The sequence below is a fragment of the Mixophyes fleayi genome, chromosome 3, assembly GCF_038048845.1.
Source record: "Mixophyes fleayi isolate aMixFle1 chromosome 3, aMixFle1.hap1, whole genome shotgun sequence".
NCBI lineage: Eukaryota > Metazoa > Chordata > Amphibia > Anura > Limnodynastidae > Mixophyes > Mixophyes fleayi.
Genome location: NC_134404.1, coordinates 34,860,913 through 34,876,769, shown reverse-complemented (window position 1 = coordinate 34,876,769; position 15,857 = coordinate 34,860,913). Strand labels below are relative to the sequence as shown.

The 15,857-nt window shown below is 42.3% G+C and overlaps 1 protein-coding gene and 1 long non-coding RNA gene across 5 annotated transcripts in view; one reads left to right on the top strand and one right to left on the bottom strand.

The window, feature by feature from the left end:
* Positions 1-4,237, bottom strand: part of ITSN2 (intersectin 2) — a 121,303-nt gene extending 117,066 nt beyond the window's left edge. For 2 of the 3 annotated variants that reach the window (XM_075201353.1, XM_075201355.1), the window contains exon 1: positions 4,097-4,198. The gene's annotated coding sequence lies outside the window, so the exon portion shown is untranslated. Of the gene's footprint in view, positions 1-4,096 lie in introns of all 3 variants that reach the window. The other variant, XM_075201354.1, reaches the window with a different exon arrangement.
* LOC142143483 (uncharacterized) lies at positions 4,230-11,175 on the top strand. 2 transcript variants are annotated; one of them, XR_012689537.1, is made up of 3 exons: positions 4,230-4,360; positions 6,842-7,009; positions 10,894-11,175. It is a non-coding gene; the product is annotated as an uncharacterized LOC142143483 (long non-coding RNA). The 2 variants fall into 2 exon arrangements; XR_012689536.1 differs by having other exon boundaries at positions 4,230-4,364.
* Positions 11,176-15,857: the final 4,682 nt, after the last annotated feature.

Below are 15,857 nucleotides of genomic sequence, written 5' to 3'. Positions count from 1 at the left end.
ATACAGTGCTGTCCCAGGATCCACAGGTAGAGTGGACGGTATTATAAGCTCCAGCCATGTAGACCAAAAAACTAACTAAAGATGTTATGTCAAGCAATAGCCTACTATGGTTGACGTTGGTGTGGAGGGCAGGAATATACCAGAGGGCCAGAAGTTCGTGCACCAGCTCATAGAAGTAACTTAAAACATCATTACACTCAAATATGATTTTTTAAAAATGATAAAAAGTGGCGCAAAGAAAAAATGTGCCGCTACCCTCAGCAACCTATTAGACCAGAGTTGGCTAACCTGCGACACTCCAGGTGTTGTGAAACTACAAGTCCCAGCATACCCTTCCAGCAATTAGCTGCTATATAGTGGCAAAGCATGCTGGGACTTGTAGTTTCACAACACCTGGAGTGTCACAGGTTAGCCAACACTGGATTAGACTGTCATTTCTCCAGTGCTATAAGCAACACTAACTTTCTCTCCTTGCACTAGTCCGATGTGCTTTTAAAGAGGTCAAGCGTATATTTCACTCACTAGAGCTAGGGCAGCTTTCGTAGGGGTGGGGGATAAAACATATGTTTAATGTTAAACTATAGTTGCATTAAACCATACTGGGCTCTTTAAAACATCAAATAACGATTTGTCTTGTTGACCGAGCTTGTTAAACATTAATTGATGCGATTTCCTTCTCTCACTCCTCTCTTCAAAGCTGTGTAAACTACCAGGTTGCCTATTTAGTCTGTGCCTCAGTCACAAAAAGCTCTACTTGGCATTGGAAGCGACAAATCTATGAGACAGATTGAAAGAATGTTGAAAAACTAAATACTGTAGGCAGTTCTGAAATAAAATAGGATATTGAGATAGAAATGAAATTTGAGAAAAGGGTTCCCTTGTATTATGTATTTTGTCCCCATAAAAATATTATTTTTACAATTTAACAATTTTCCACAGTCTTAGACAGGCCTGGTTAACCTGTGGTTCTCCAGGTGTTGTGAAACTACAAGCCTCAGCATGCTTTGCCAACAGATAACCTGACGATAGCTGGCAGGGCATTATGGGACTAGTTTCACAAAAACCTGGCGAGCCACAGATAGACCTTAGAGGACCATGCCTGAACTAACAGTTACTGACACTTTCAGTACAATGTAATTGTTGTTTTTTTTTGTTTAGATCAACACAAGAAACCAGACTAGTAGCAAGGTCAGCTGCAGAATTAAGACACTGAGGGGCGTATTCAATTGTGAGCATTAACGCTGAAAAATCAGCGCTCTAAAAATATTACCGTTTATAGGTAATATTGCGCGCAAAAAGCGTTAATACGGTAGTTTACTCGCGGAATTTCAGCTCGCAGCGAGCTGAAATTCCGCGAGTAATTACCGTATTAACGCTAAGATTTTTCGAGCGCTCGTTTGTTAGCGATAACGCTAACAATTGAATACGCCCCTGAGGGTAAAAAAGATTGATCAGAAACTTGTTTTGCATCCCTCCATTAGCTGTAAAGCAAACTGTTTCAGGATAGGGTCATGCAGATTCTTTTATTTTATAAATATAATCCTATTAATATTTTGAATACAATAAAAAGTAGAGTTTCTTTGAACTTACAAGCAGCTGTTCTCAGTTCCTGTGTGAAATAAATTTACTCTTTTCATCTTCCGCGATCATACTGCAGAATGTTATGACGTTTTACAAATCAATAGCAGTTACTCTTTAAACTCAGTACTGTCAGGATATCTGCACTAGTAATCAAGCATCAATACGCAACACAAGTCCCAGTAAGTAATGTACTGAACATTATATATCTGGTTCTTATAGTAAAAAATAATGTTTATTGTCCGACAATTATTATACAAATTCTGAGTTACTGAGTCAGCAGTATTCATTCATTTACTTTGCATAACTACATATAACTAGAGGCTCAATTTGCAGAAATATTATTACGTATTGCATGACAATTTCATGGGACTAGTTTTGAATTTTTGGTTTGCCACCCTTCAACCCCACCAATCCAGAACAAATACACAGCTTACAGTGCACACAACACATAATTGATCTTTTGCAAAATGTTATTAAACAAGCCTATTGTATATAGCAAGGAATAAGATACCATGCACTGTACAATTGCTCAAACATGCACTACAGGTATTGTGTCCAGAAGCATCTATTATGTCATCCAGACTCCTGCTCTGCAACATACCAAAACAAGACAGACACACACACACCTGCTAATCCAGGACAAGAACAGAGCTGGGACAGAGCACATCAACAAAGGGATGTTTAAATAGCTAAAATATAGCTATTACTAATGCATTCCATATGTGTTGCTCACCCCAACTACATGTTATTTTAAAGAAAGCACTAAATGAATGTATAAATACAATTAGTCTATACAGGTATAAGTGCATAAACTTTGGGTGCACAAGATGTTGTAGAAATCAGGAGCAGGCAGGAGCAGGTGCTGCCGAGAAATTATTAACATTTCTCCCCATGGGTAACAAACACAATAATAAAATAAGACTTGATATTAACAGACAGCGGTAGGAGGGCCCTGCTCGCAGGCTTACAATCTATAGAATTCGTTCACATTCATTGAACGAATTCAATAAAAGTTATGTACCTGCAGTATATAGTTAGGGATCAGCTCCTGGATCATATCCAGCCCTGGCATAACCTAACCAATGGGTCCGATTTATCAACCTATAATGCCCCAAATCTGCCGTTTCCATAGCATAGTCATGAGACTATTTATTAATGGAGAACTCAGACGCTACAATCGCGATTTTACCCTAATTATCAGGCTTTTTAGCACTTATAACCAATGGGGAGACTATTGCAGGCTTTGTGCTCTCCACCATGACAAATTCAGCAGTGCAATTGTCATCACTTTACTATAGATCATTCTCTGGGACAAGCTCTCTGAGCTGCTGTCATAGCTAAGCAATTTTAAGAAATTGCCACACTAATTAATTTATTACTGCAATAAGAAATGAAAATTATCGTGAGCAATTTAAGTTTGGTCATCAATAGACCCCTATATCCTTTATAATATATTAACATACACTTGGCGCGCACCTTTTCACCTATGAGGAGATATTGAATCCTCTTAAAATTCTATTCCAATTCACTTCTGTCACTAGGATAACGATCTTTCTCCTCAATTTATATTCCTTTCTGGGAACTTTGTGGACTTTAGACATTTGATTTGAGACATACTGCACTATTTTCTCCCCATTTTTTGTATCTCCACGAGTCTGATTTTCAGACTACAGGAATCCATTTGAGGAGAAAGAGAAAGATCGTTATCCTTCATCATCATCATTTATTTATATAGCGCCACTAATTCTGCAGCGCTGTACAGAGAACTCATTCACTTCAGTCCCTGCCCCATTGGAGCTTACAGTCTACATTCCCTAATATAGACACACACACACAGACAAATCGACAGAGAGGGAGAGATTAGGGTCAATTTTGATAGCAGCCAATTAACCTATCAGTTAGTTTTGGAGTGTGGGAGGAAACCAGAGCACTTGGAGGAAACCCACGCAAACATGGGGAGAACATACAAACGCCACACAGATAAGGCCATGGTCGGAAATCGAACTCATGACCCCAGTGCTGTGAGGCAGAAGTGCTAACCACTAGGCCACTGTGCTGCCCTAGTGACAGAAGTGAATTGGAATAGAATTTTAAGGGGATTCAATATCTCCTGATATGGGAAAAGGTGCGCGTCAAATATAGGTTAATATATTATAAAGATTGTGTTGGTTTTGTGGAGAGGAGTGGATGCTCCACTACATGCACCAGGCTGCACACTTAATGAAGCGCCATATTAGATCAATTATTTATATATAGACCCCTATATCCTGTTATGGTCCACATAGAGTATTTTACATAGCACCACAACACACTAATACCCGTACCTTATCATGTAGTGTAGATCTCCTATACAGGCTCCATATGTCAAGCTGACCTATTCCCTATAATGCAATAGATGGCTCTAGCAACAAACCCCAATATATATATATATATATATATATATATATATATACACAGACAGACACACACACATACATACATACATACATGTACCCTCCCTCTCCCAGGTACTGACCTCCGGGCACCACCGGTCCCTCTCTCCCCTCGGTCTTCCTGCTGCTGCCAGGCTCTCTCCGTGCCCCGATTACCTCTCTGAGTACGGCAAGCCCCACAGGACAAACCAGCTCCGAGCGCGCAGCAGCCGTCACTGGCGTCACCCGCGGAGGCCCAATGACAAAGGTGCGGCGGTGTTGCGTGTGCGAAAGCGGGCGGGCGCCAGCAGGTGCAGCGTTGGTCTACGGGTTCAAAGATCAGCGAGCCATGTAAAGTCGCTCGGCCGGTAGGTAGGTTTGGGGCGACAGGTGGTTGGCTTAGGGAGGGCAGCAGGGTGATGGGGGTAAGATAGAGCACAGGACACCGGCATAGTAACTCACACACAGGATAATAAGCCGTCTTGTGAGGCCACAAGTTCATCCCTGCTGCCAGTGCAGCAAACAGAGCCACAGGTTACCTACCTGTGGTCTACATTATAGTAGTGTAATAGACATCTAAAAAGTGTAGACTTATGTCGTGTAAGTCCATTAACTTAATTTTAACGTTTAATTAGGAATCTATTTATCATTAAAGGGTGATAGTCAAGATTTTTATTGCTGCATAGATAAAAAATGTTTTATTGCCTAATTTACCATAAACAGTTTGCAGGGGGAATATCGCTGTTCAGCTCCCAGGCAATACTGGTTTACTGCTCACCAGGCCAGTGCAGTGTCCTTCTGCGAAAGCGCACTGGAACTATAATTATGTCCTGCGCTGTGAAAAATAAAAAATAACCATTTAAACTAAAACATACTTGCCAACTTCTAGTTGGCGTCCAGGAGGTGGGCGTGCGGGGGCGGGTCTCCAAAAATCGCGTCATTTTGCACCTCCTGTGACGTAATGCGGCATTTTACAGCGGGGGGCGGGGCCAAATGCAGTGATTCCCGGAGAATCACGGCATTTTGGACCGCCATACTCTCCCGGGAGACCCACCCAGAATCAGGGAGTCTCCCGGACAAGTATGAACTAAACTGACCCCCAGGTAGCGCCATTCTGAGATGGCAATAGCAGGACAGCGCAGGTAATAGTCTTTACTGTCCCAGGGACTTTTATAAATAGGGAGAAGCTCTACATCCGTCGAAAATTCCCATATTCACCAGATTTAGGGCTTTTCTCCCTTTGATAAATAGACCCCTTGGAAACAACAAAAAGAGGGGCGCTCTGCGCATTTAGTTCTGCACAATTCATATCCACCTTCTGTATATTGTACACTTTGCACATACCCAATAACCACTTTTGGGAAGTTCCACGGTGCAGCTGCTCAGGCCCCAGGTATGTAGGAAGAAGCAGAAATGTCACGTTAAGTTCCTGACTTAGTACTAAACGTATCAATCTGCGGTTTTTGCAAGTCGCCGATAATCAGCGACTTTGCAGGGCACATTTAAAACGGCAATATCTTTAAAGGCAAGTTGCCTTTTGAAATCTGCCCTGCAAAAACCGCAGATTGATACATTTACCTCCTGGACTATTCCTTCATTAATTTCAACATTTCCATTTTTCTCCTAAAATATTGCCCAGCCTCATTCATGTCTTAATTAGGCATGAGGATGCCAGCACTGTCTGTTTCATTCTCACGGTTTATAATATATTGGTAGAGTTTTACCTCATAATGCACTTTCCCGCAATAAAGGAATCATGGTGTAAAAGGTGTCACATTTAAAGTATAGGGTGACAGCCTGACATCGGAGGAAGTATAATAAACAGGTTATTTTTCTTGGTGAAAGAAACTCAGCAGCCACTCATTAAACCTGGAATGTCTCTAAAAATGTTCAATTTTCACCACTGAAGTTCATTTACTCGAAATTATCAATGAACATTTGATTTCCCAGTGACTCCCATTAGAAGGACATTCTCACTCCCCTACAGCCGCCGTCATCCTGGTGCCGTAATCCATGTGCTGGCAGAACATGTCACCACAAAACGGCATCTGCTCAGCGGACCCACCTTTTTGCATCTTAATAATTGACCAAATTTTTCTTACAATTTTGTGCTCATAATATATCAACTTGTTGAAAAACCTGGGAAGCCACCTCTGTAACAGGTTGTCATTTGTTAAGTACAAGCTACTCCATCCTACTCCAAAATCTAATATTCCACCATGCCCCTGGTCCCCCAAGAGGTACTACATGACTTGGGCCCTTATTATGCTAATAATCCCGGATAGTATGCTAAACAGTCCAGCCAGCATGCTAATCACAGGTACTGCTGTTCCTGTACTCCAGGCCACTACACTAGCGGCAAGTGTTGGTGTGTATTAGGGGGCTGGCAGGGAAGGAGCAGTGGGCTATTTGGTATGCAATTAGCATACCGAGCATACGTTATATCTCCTCTGCCTAAACGGGAGGGAGGACACTTTTTTTTTAAAAAGTCTCTGCTTATCTTAATGGACACTATGTGTGCCACAAAAACACACCTTGCCCTACCCCACATTGTTAACACCAGGCAGGATGGATCCATGTGCTTTTTGCCACATCCTGGATCTAGCATCGGCAAAAGACCAAGGGGTAAATGTATCAAGCTGAGAGTTTTCCGGCGGGTTTGAAAAGTGGAGATGTTGCCTATAGCAACCAATCAGATTCTAGCTATCATTTTGTAGAATATAGTAAATAAATGATAGCTGGAATTTCATTGGTTTTTCAAACCCGCTGGAAAGCTCTCAGTTTGATACATTTACCCCAAGGAGTTTTCCTAATTCTTGAGTGTTTTTGTTTTACCCCTCATCATGTAGCAATTAGCTAAGGCACCTCACTGCTCTATGATGGGAGCATCTGGAGAACAATGAGAGAAGGCAGAAAATACAGATTTCAAAGCAAGAGGCGCCATGCAAGCTATTGAATCAGAATGGGAATGATTTGGCTCCCACCCGATGGGACAAGTGCCATGTCCAACCAATCAGGTGATGCATTCAATCCACATATCCTGTCTAGTCCAATTGAATTACATAGTTGTTCCGGGTCAGGTATAGTGACTAGGAACATCTGCAGTATTCAAATAATTCATTCTGTGGAGTAATATTTTTAAGGGACATTTATATCGGTATAGTATTATATCAGTGATTCAACATAATTGTAAACTGGCTTATGATGTTTAAAGCTTAATATGCAAGGAGGGCAGCATTGTAACAAACATGTAATAGAATGAATAAAATAAAATATTTTGTAAACTTGCAGAATAAATCAGCCCAGTAATGGGCAGTAATGATGCTTTTATGTTGATAAATGAAATGCAATCTTTGTAACACAATAATAGATTAACAGGAACTTGAAATGTAACTGAAACATCTGTGTTGTCTTTTATTTACACACTGAAGACAGTGACAGGTTAAATCTGTTCTTCTTCAGAAATTCTCCAACATGTTTGTCCTGTTTATTTATTTCACTTCTTTGATTTTGTTCTATTTTGTGTTGAAAATCTACTTTCACAGCTTGCAGCAAATAAAGTGTAAGGACTGTAATACCCCATTCATACTGCACCAAAATCCCGGGTTTTTGCCGGGGCGAGCTCAAATGACCCGGGTCTTGGTGCAGTATGAATGGTACAAGTAAAAAATCCCGGGTCTAAAAACCCGGGTCTTCAACCCACTCCTGTCACCTACAAACACCCAGACCCACTCCTGTCACCCACAGACACCCAGACCCACTCCTGTCACCCACAGACACCCAGACCCACTCCTGTCACCTACAAACACCCAGACCCACTCCTGTCGCCTACAAACAGCCAGACCCACTCCTGTCACCCACAGACACCCAGACCCACTCCAGTCACCCACAGACACCCAGTCCCACTCCTGTCACCCACAGACCCTCCCCCCCATGTTCAGTCACCTTTGGTCAGGCCTCTGGCTGGCAGGTTTAGCTGACCACTCTTCATGGCCGCTTTGATCAGCCCCTGGGGCACCGCTGGCTCTCTTGTCTATGAAGCCGTCCTGGGATTAGGAGTAGCTGCGGCTGCACATGCGCAGCAGCTCTATTTCAGCCTCTTAGAATGTACAGCAGCCGCGGTGCTGCTGTACATCAAGCCTGCTGTCACATTTTGTGAGGGGGGAAGGGGGGGGGGGGTGTGCACCTGCGTCAGGGGGGCCCCACAATTTCACAAGAAAAAGAATCGGATCACCAACTAACAGGTGATCCGATCAGCGTGCGGCCGGCGGCGGGGGGCCCGGGGCACGTGCCCCCACCTTAATCCGGCTATGGAGGAGCTTCCTCTTTACAACAGATCAGTATAAGTAATGTAGACTAGAGCATCTCTAGATCATTCAAGCTTTCAGTAGACCCCACACCTCCAATAGTCCAGATTTGCTGATTTGCATAAACTACTGGCAAATGGGTGTGGCTCCCTTGAAATGTGGGTGTGGTAGTAGATCAGGGCGGGGCTTTTTATGGCCTTACAGTGCCTCATAGAAAGTTGCACGCTGTGTGGCGTTCTCCTGTAAGAACTTAGTGAAAAGCAGCACGGTGGCTAAGTGGTTAGCACTTCTGCCTCACAGCGCCGGGGGTCATGAGTTCAATTCCCGACCATGGCCTTATCTGTAAGGAGTTTGTATGTTCTCCCTGTGTTTGTGTGGGTTTCCTCCCACACTCCAAAAAACATACTGGTAGGCTAATTGGCTGCTAACAAATTGACCCTAGTCTGTGTGTGTTAGGTAATTTAGACTGTAAGCTCCTATGGGGCAGGGACTGATGTGAGTGAGTTCTCTGTACAGTGCTGCGGAATTAGTGGCGCTATATAAATAAAGGGTGATGATGATGATGAAAAGTTCTTATGAAATAAAGTGAAGCTAATAACTATCAATGAAACTTCAAATACAGGCTTCATAAGCCTGTTTATATCTAGAGTATATTACCTTTCATTATTTGTGACATCACAGAAGTGATGATGTCACACAGTTGTCATAAAGGGGAGGCTACTATATAATAATTGATGTGACTGTAATTCTAATCAGATCCTTTTGACACTGAAGGATAGAGGCTGTTTTCATTGACTGTGAAGCCCAAACCCATGAATAGAATGACTGACAGGAATCAGGTAATATCACTTCTCATGACAACTATACACACATCGGTCACATTGTCACTGTTAAGTTACAATAATAATTGTAAATACATAAAATGTACTTACTGGGGATAGCTGCAGTGCACAAAAGGCAACTCAGCCACCAAGAAGACAGTAAGAGTGACACCTTCTGGATGTCTGATGAAGTCATGTTCAGTACAAAATAATCACTTCCTTGCAACCAGAGAATCACATATTTAATGTCTATAAAAGTATTTGTGTCTCTCTGATGCTCCTATGTAAGAGCAGCTTGTGGTCTAGGTACACCGTTCATACTTCATAAAATTAAAAAAAACTGTAAATTACTATTTGTTCTAAATTTGTAAAACTCAGATTGTATTTTTTCTATGAATTTACCCCCTTAAATTACTTCTTGCTTCTCCTTTAATCCTGTTTACCCTTTACTTTGGCTGCCTTTGAAGTATTTTAAATTCCTGTTCACTATATACATATATCTATATATATATATATATATATATATATATATATATATACACACACAAGTCTCTATTACAAATTATACACAATTCATTAGACAGCAGGGGCATAAGTCTTTCCCACTCATCGTAGGCATTCAGTCTTCTCATGGGCAATTGTTTTACCCTAAGGAACAACCGAGCTGCCCTAACTCCCCACCACCACCTCAGCACTCCAGTGGTTCAACTCCCACAGCGTCCCGTTTGTATAATATATATACATGGGAGTAAATTTATCAAGCTGCGTGCCTATCGCTACCAATCAGATTCTAGCTGTTATCTTGTAGAATGTACTAAATAAAATAACTAGAATCTGATTAGTTGCTATAGGCAACATCTCCACTTTTTCAAACCCGCAGCTCGATAAATTTTCCCCATTGTATCATTCAGCCCAAGCTGAGACCATGTGTGCATGACTTAAATGTTTCTAATAAGTAAATTATAGATTATTAATATACAAAATGTGTAAACATAAAAGTAATGATGTGCAAACTCCACCCAGGATCTCTAGGGCATTTCCAGAACTCCGGGATTGTCAACAGGACGCGTTGTCTTTATGACATCATAGAACTCTGATTGTGTTGTAGAGATCACTGTATTCCATAGGCCAAGTCACATGATCTTCCTGGTCATAGCTGCCAGCTGCAGCTTGGTTACTGAGCTTAATTAACTAACAAGCCAAGACAATAAGATTACACAGTGGAAATTGTATTGAGCAGTTTGTCAGCTTTAAAGACCAGGACAATTTCAGGGACACAAGTTATAGGAACAATTATTTAAAATGTGCGAATGTCATGGAAAATTAGAGACAATTGGCAATGATGGCCTGTAGTCGTAGCTCCCAACATTAAGACATGGACAAATTAGTCCACTGCACCAATTTCCCCATACAACATGCCAATTTGTACTGCCAGAAATTAGGACTGTGCAGGTTGAAATCCCTTGCGTCCAATCACAGCCGATTGGATCATCACATGGCCAGCGGAAATCCCTTGCAACCAATCAGAGCCGATTGGTTCATCACATGGCCAGCGGAAATCCCTTGCGTCCAATCAGAACTGATTGGATCATCACATGGCCAGCGATACAGTTCCCACAAGCTTAGACATGAGATAATCGTACTGTACTGTAATATATATTAACGCTTGGGGTGAGTAGAAGGCTGCAATCTCTTGCATCCGCACCCACCCTTGTTTTCTCTCTGACAAGTAAATGAAGCGTCTGACCTTATCTCCATGAACGATTCTCCCAGGCTGCAAGGACGTCGGAACCGGCGGTCAACCAGATGCCACGGTGCGCTCGCAACCGCCTGAGAGCCGAGTTCTCTCTTTATTTGACTGAAGGTGATATGAAAGACCTCCAAAACCTTGGAAATGGATGGCAAGAAATAGAAGTGAGAGAGGACTGTGACCCCCAAAAAATAGCCAAGAAGATATTGAGGACAATATTTAGCCAAATGAAGATCTGAGTCCTAACACAATGTTTCCGGTCAGATGTGCCGATGCAGAGCTAATAAATAAAATATTGTACTGTTCCCAGTCTCATTGGTAGAGATGTGTTGACCTAGGGAACTAGAACAGAATGAACTCATGAGTTGGGGGCGTACACAATTTTGTACTGAGCATGTCCGCAAAACAACAACAACGCACCCCTACGCCCGTATGCCGATCTGACCATTATCCTTGGAGAGGCGGAAATCAACATATGGATGTCAGTTCGTTATTTTTACTTTTTAAAGCCTATTTTTTCAGTGTCAGCACCATGTTGTGTATTGACACTAGTTTTAAAATAAGTTATACAGGTTGGTCACCTTCAGATAACTTTAACCTATTGAGTTGTGCTGCCTCACGGAACCTTTTTACCAAATACATCCTGTTCATGGAATCAAACCGAGCTGTTTGTTTCTGTTGCCCGTGGATACAGTGAAGATTTTTTTTATTTTATTTTTTTAAATGATCCAACAACAGTCTTGTACCAGATCACAAGTAAAGAAAATAAACAATTCTGCCAAATTATATAAATACATAAGAGAAGGAAGATGTAGCAAAGTGACGAGTAAAAGCTGCAGAAGTGCACATACATGTCGGTAAATTAAAGTTATCTGAAGTTTTGCACATGTGCCATATATATGCTCACCTCGAGCACACATACCTACTTCTCATACCCGTGGTCCAGGAGATGGGGAGGGCAGGTATGACAAGAGGGGGCGTGGTGTGCATAATTACAGCATGTTCCCGCCCACCTTACAGGCAGGCTAGTATCCTTGTGAGAATTCCCTGCTCTCTCAGGAAGAACTGGAAGTCTCCCGGACATTCTAGGAGAAGAGGCAGTTATGAGTTATAGAATTCATGTTAAGTATTCGGCCTCATATTTCTTATTTTTTTTTATGTAATTATTTTTTTATTGAGATTTTCAAAGGCAGTATTGAGAATGAAATACAAAAACATAGAAAACAATAGCCAAACCACCAAGTATAAGGTAGCTTTGTAGTAAACATAAAAAGTCAAAGAGAATTACAATCTGTTATGAGAGAAGAACGGAAAAAGAAAACGGACAGATGGGGAAGGAGAATGGGGACAGAAACGGGCTGGGGAGGATGAGGATCGGGGAAAGGGGAGGTGTATGGCATCCTGAGACATTGAAGAAAGAGGGCTGGGAAAATGAAAATTAACTCAGACTGCTGCTGGTAGGAGGGGGGAGAACAGGGCTGATCAGGGAGGCATATTTTTTGGAGACCTGAAAGTCAAGCCAAAGACACCAAGTAGCATAATATTTAGAAAATGTATCTGTTGATGAAAAAAAACTAAGTTTTAGGTCTAAACGTTGAAACCAATCTCGAATGGACGGAAGGCCATCTTCAATGAATCGGTATCACTGCTTTCACAGCACAAATTATGGATTTTTTAAAGCGAGAGATTGTGGTGTTGGTCTTATTAAGGAGCCAAAACTCTGGATTGTCAGGAACATCAACCCCCAAAATTTCAGCAGAGAGCTCTATAACCCGAGTCCTAAAAGGACGGAGAACCGTCCCACCAAATATGTAAGAGAGTGCCTGGTGCGCTGTGACATCTCCAACAGGGAATCAGATACTCCTCGATAAAATTTAGCTAGTTGGGTTGGACACCTATACCATCTTGAAAGAACTTTATAGTGGGTCTCAACAACAGAGATGCTAACGGAGCATGCATGGGTGGTCTCAAAGATAACTGGCCAATCTGCCTCCCGGACCCCCCAACAAAGTCACGCTCTAAGGCCATGGTGAATTTAGGCAAGAAGTCAAAGAGATGTGGAGAGCAATTCGAGGCCGAGCACATTGATTCACAGACAGTAGGCTCTCTTCCCGTGTCAGTGCGGGGAAGCCCCACTGATAGAAAGTGCTTAATTTGGAGATATCTCCAGACCTCAGAGTGCGGTAGTTCCCATTTAGCTTGGATGTCGCCAAAGGAGGACATACCCGATTATCTGGTCAGCTGGCCGACACATGTAATCCCCGCCTGCACCCATGTCTTACATGAGCTAACTTGTAGGCCTGGAGGGAATAGTGGTTTATCAAATAAGGGGGGCAGAGGTGAGATGGGAGAAGAGATATAGCGGGATGTTTGGAGTTTAGACCACCTTGAAATAGTGGGACCAATAGTGGGATGTCTGACTGTAGGTAATTTGCTCAGCCAAGGAGTGTATTGGGGCTGAGATGAGAGGAAAGATCCCTCAATAGTACTCCACTGCTTCTTACAGTTGGGATTTGTCCATTCAAGGATCCTCCCTAGCATGACAGCATTATAGTAGGAAGAAAAGTGGGGAAGCTGGAGTACCCCCAAGTTCTATGTCTATAAAGGACACCATGTTTTAAACGGGGCCTCTTTCCCCCCCCCACACAAAGTCCCTCAACAGTCTCTGTATGTCATTGAACCATTTGTCAGGAAAGTAAATGGGTAACGTTTGTAGAAGGTAGAGAACGCGAGGAAGGATATTCATCTTAACTGTTAATTTGTCCCAACCAAGAAAAAGCCTTGGCCCACCACCCTCTCAGGTCAGTCCGCAACCTAGCTCTAAGGGGACTAAAATTAAGGTCGAAAAGTTGCGATAAATCTCTAGAAATAAACACGCCTTTCAGGCTGCAGGTCTCGTAATAAACTTACAGAACTAGCGGTAGAGGTCTTTGCCTATAGCAGTCGCCTTTCCCGTAGAGCTTGATGTGCTCACAGGTACTCGGATGCCCCCAGGTCTTAACTCTTATTGTAGTGTAAGTTTATTAAGAAAACCGCAGCTGCAGGGCCGGAGGAAGCAGTTTAGATTAGAGATGAGCGGGCTCGGATTCCGCTAATCCGAGCCCACCCGAACAGTGCGGATCCGAACTGGATCCGAGCACTGTTCGGGAACTTCCGGCGGGCAAAAAATTGAAAACGAGGCTCTGTCGTCCAAGTCTCGCATCGAATCTCGCGAGGAGTGGGAGGGAGGGCCCAGAACAATTCCATCTTGTACCTCTTTTTTTGGCATTATGTGCTCAAGCTATCTCGGTGCAACCTTTTGGCCTAAAAACAATATTGTGAGGTGTTCAGAATAGACTGGAAATTAGTGGAAATGATTGTTATTGAATGTTATTGAGGTTAATAATAGTGTAGGAGTGAAAAAAAAAAACACAAAACTGTTTTTTAGCACTTTTTATGCTTTTTTAAAAATAAATCAGAACCAAAACCTTTCGTCGGATGTTTTGGCAAAACAAACCAGAACCCAAAACCTCAAGCTAATCAGAACCCAAAACACTAAAAGTGGCCGGTGCACACCCTTAGTTTAGATGGTAACAGATGGTCAGACGTAAGCCGAGGTCAGGGGTACGAAGCAAGCAGAGTAGTCAAATAACAGTGCAGCAAGGCTAACTCTTAAAAGACACGAAGCAGGCACAGTAGCAGCACCTCTGGTGATCAGAGGTACTGCTGCAAACACGCAATAATAAAGTATAATAGTCCTGGAGGCAGGAGCTGCCAATACAAAGCAGCAAGCTGCAGGCAGATCGTGACAGCTACATCTTCCTATGAGAGAGTGGGAAAACCGACCTCTCTTAAGTAGGACAAAACTCGGGGACTTCTGTCCAGTAAGTCAGCCCAGGGAATAAAAAGAGTGGAAGGCTGCTGCAATGTCAGTAGTAAGCTGCCATTCTTTACCGTTATCGTTTATAATCATAGCTATGAAAGTTTTAGCTTTTTGAGAGTGTAGGGCCTTTGCAAGCATGGACCCAGGTGTATTGACCCAAAGGAAATACCGGTTACATCATTTACGGAAGTCCAATTTAATTCTATCATAGAGGTTTGTTCAAGGCTGTCCTAGACTCTGTCAGTTTCACCAATACCTCGGTAGATAAGTTGGCTTTGTGGCTAGATTCTAGTTCAGTCATCCAGGGCCTGTTCAATTTGGGTCTTGCAATAAGGATCTTGTAATAGGAGCTCATTAAGTCTCCATGAGCAACTCCTAGTCTTGGGTTGTGATAAAGGTAAGGATAGAGAGATAGCGGCGTGATCTGTCCAAGTCTCCAAGCCTATAAATGTGGAGTGAATCAATGAGAGATGTCTATGAGATAGGAATAAATAGTCAATAGGAGAGTATACTCTGTGTGGATGGGAGAAAAAGGTGTTGCCTCATCTTTCTACTGCCTTTCTTTTATGTTTTTATCAGAATTGTATATTATTTAAAATGCTTTCCTCTTCAGATAATTTTAATCTTTTATATACCCTCATGCAAGTTAAGACTGGGTACACACTACTGTGTTTTCAGCCGATAATTGGACTAATCAGATGATAAACGACTGGTTGCCCTGATATCACAGTAGTGTGTACTCTGCAACGAGGAATGATTATTGCTCCAAAGCACATCATATCATTGAACTAGGTTTTTAAACTGAACTAAACATCTTGTTCAACAATGTTGTTCCAATTCTGCAGTGCGTATGTACTCTGCAGAATTGGAACAAAAAATTAGCTGGTGTCCGGGGCACTTACCAGTAGAAATGTACACCTTCTTCATCAGCCTCAGGACGGAGGTGACCCAGGGACTATTTATTGGCGACACTGATTACATGACCAACATTCTGCAACCTACACCGCAAAACCTCTCAAAACGCCAAGGGGCAATGAAAGCAGACTCTTCCTCCACGCACAGCTCCAAGATTGTTTCTTCAACAACGTTAAGCTGTAGTCATTTTAATCTGTGTGTCAGTATCCC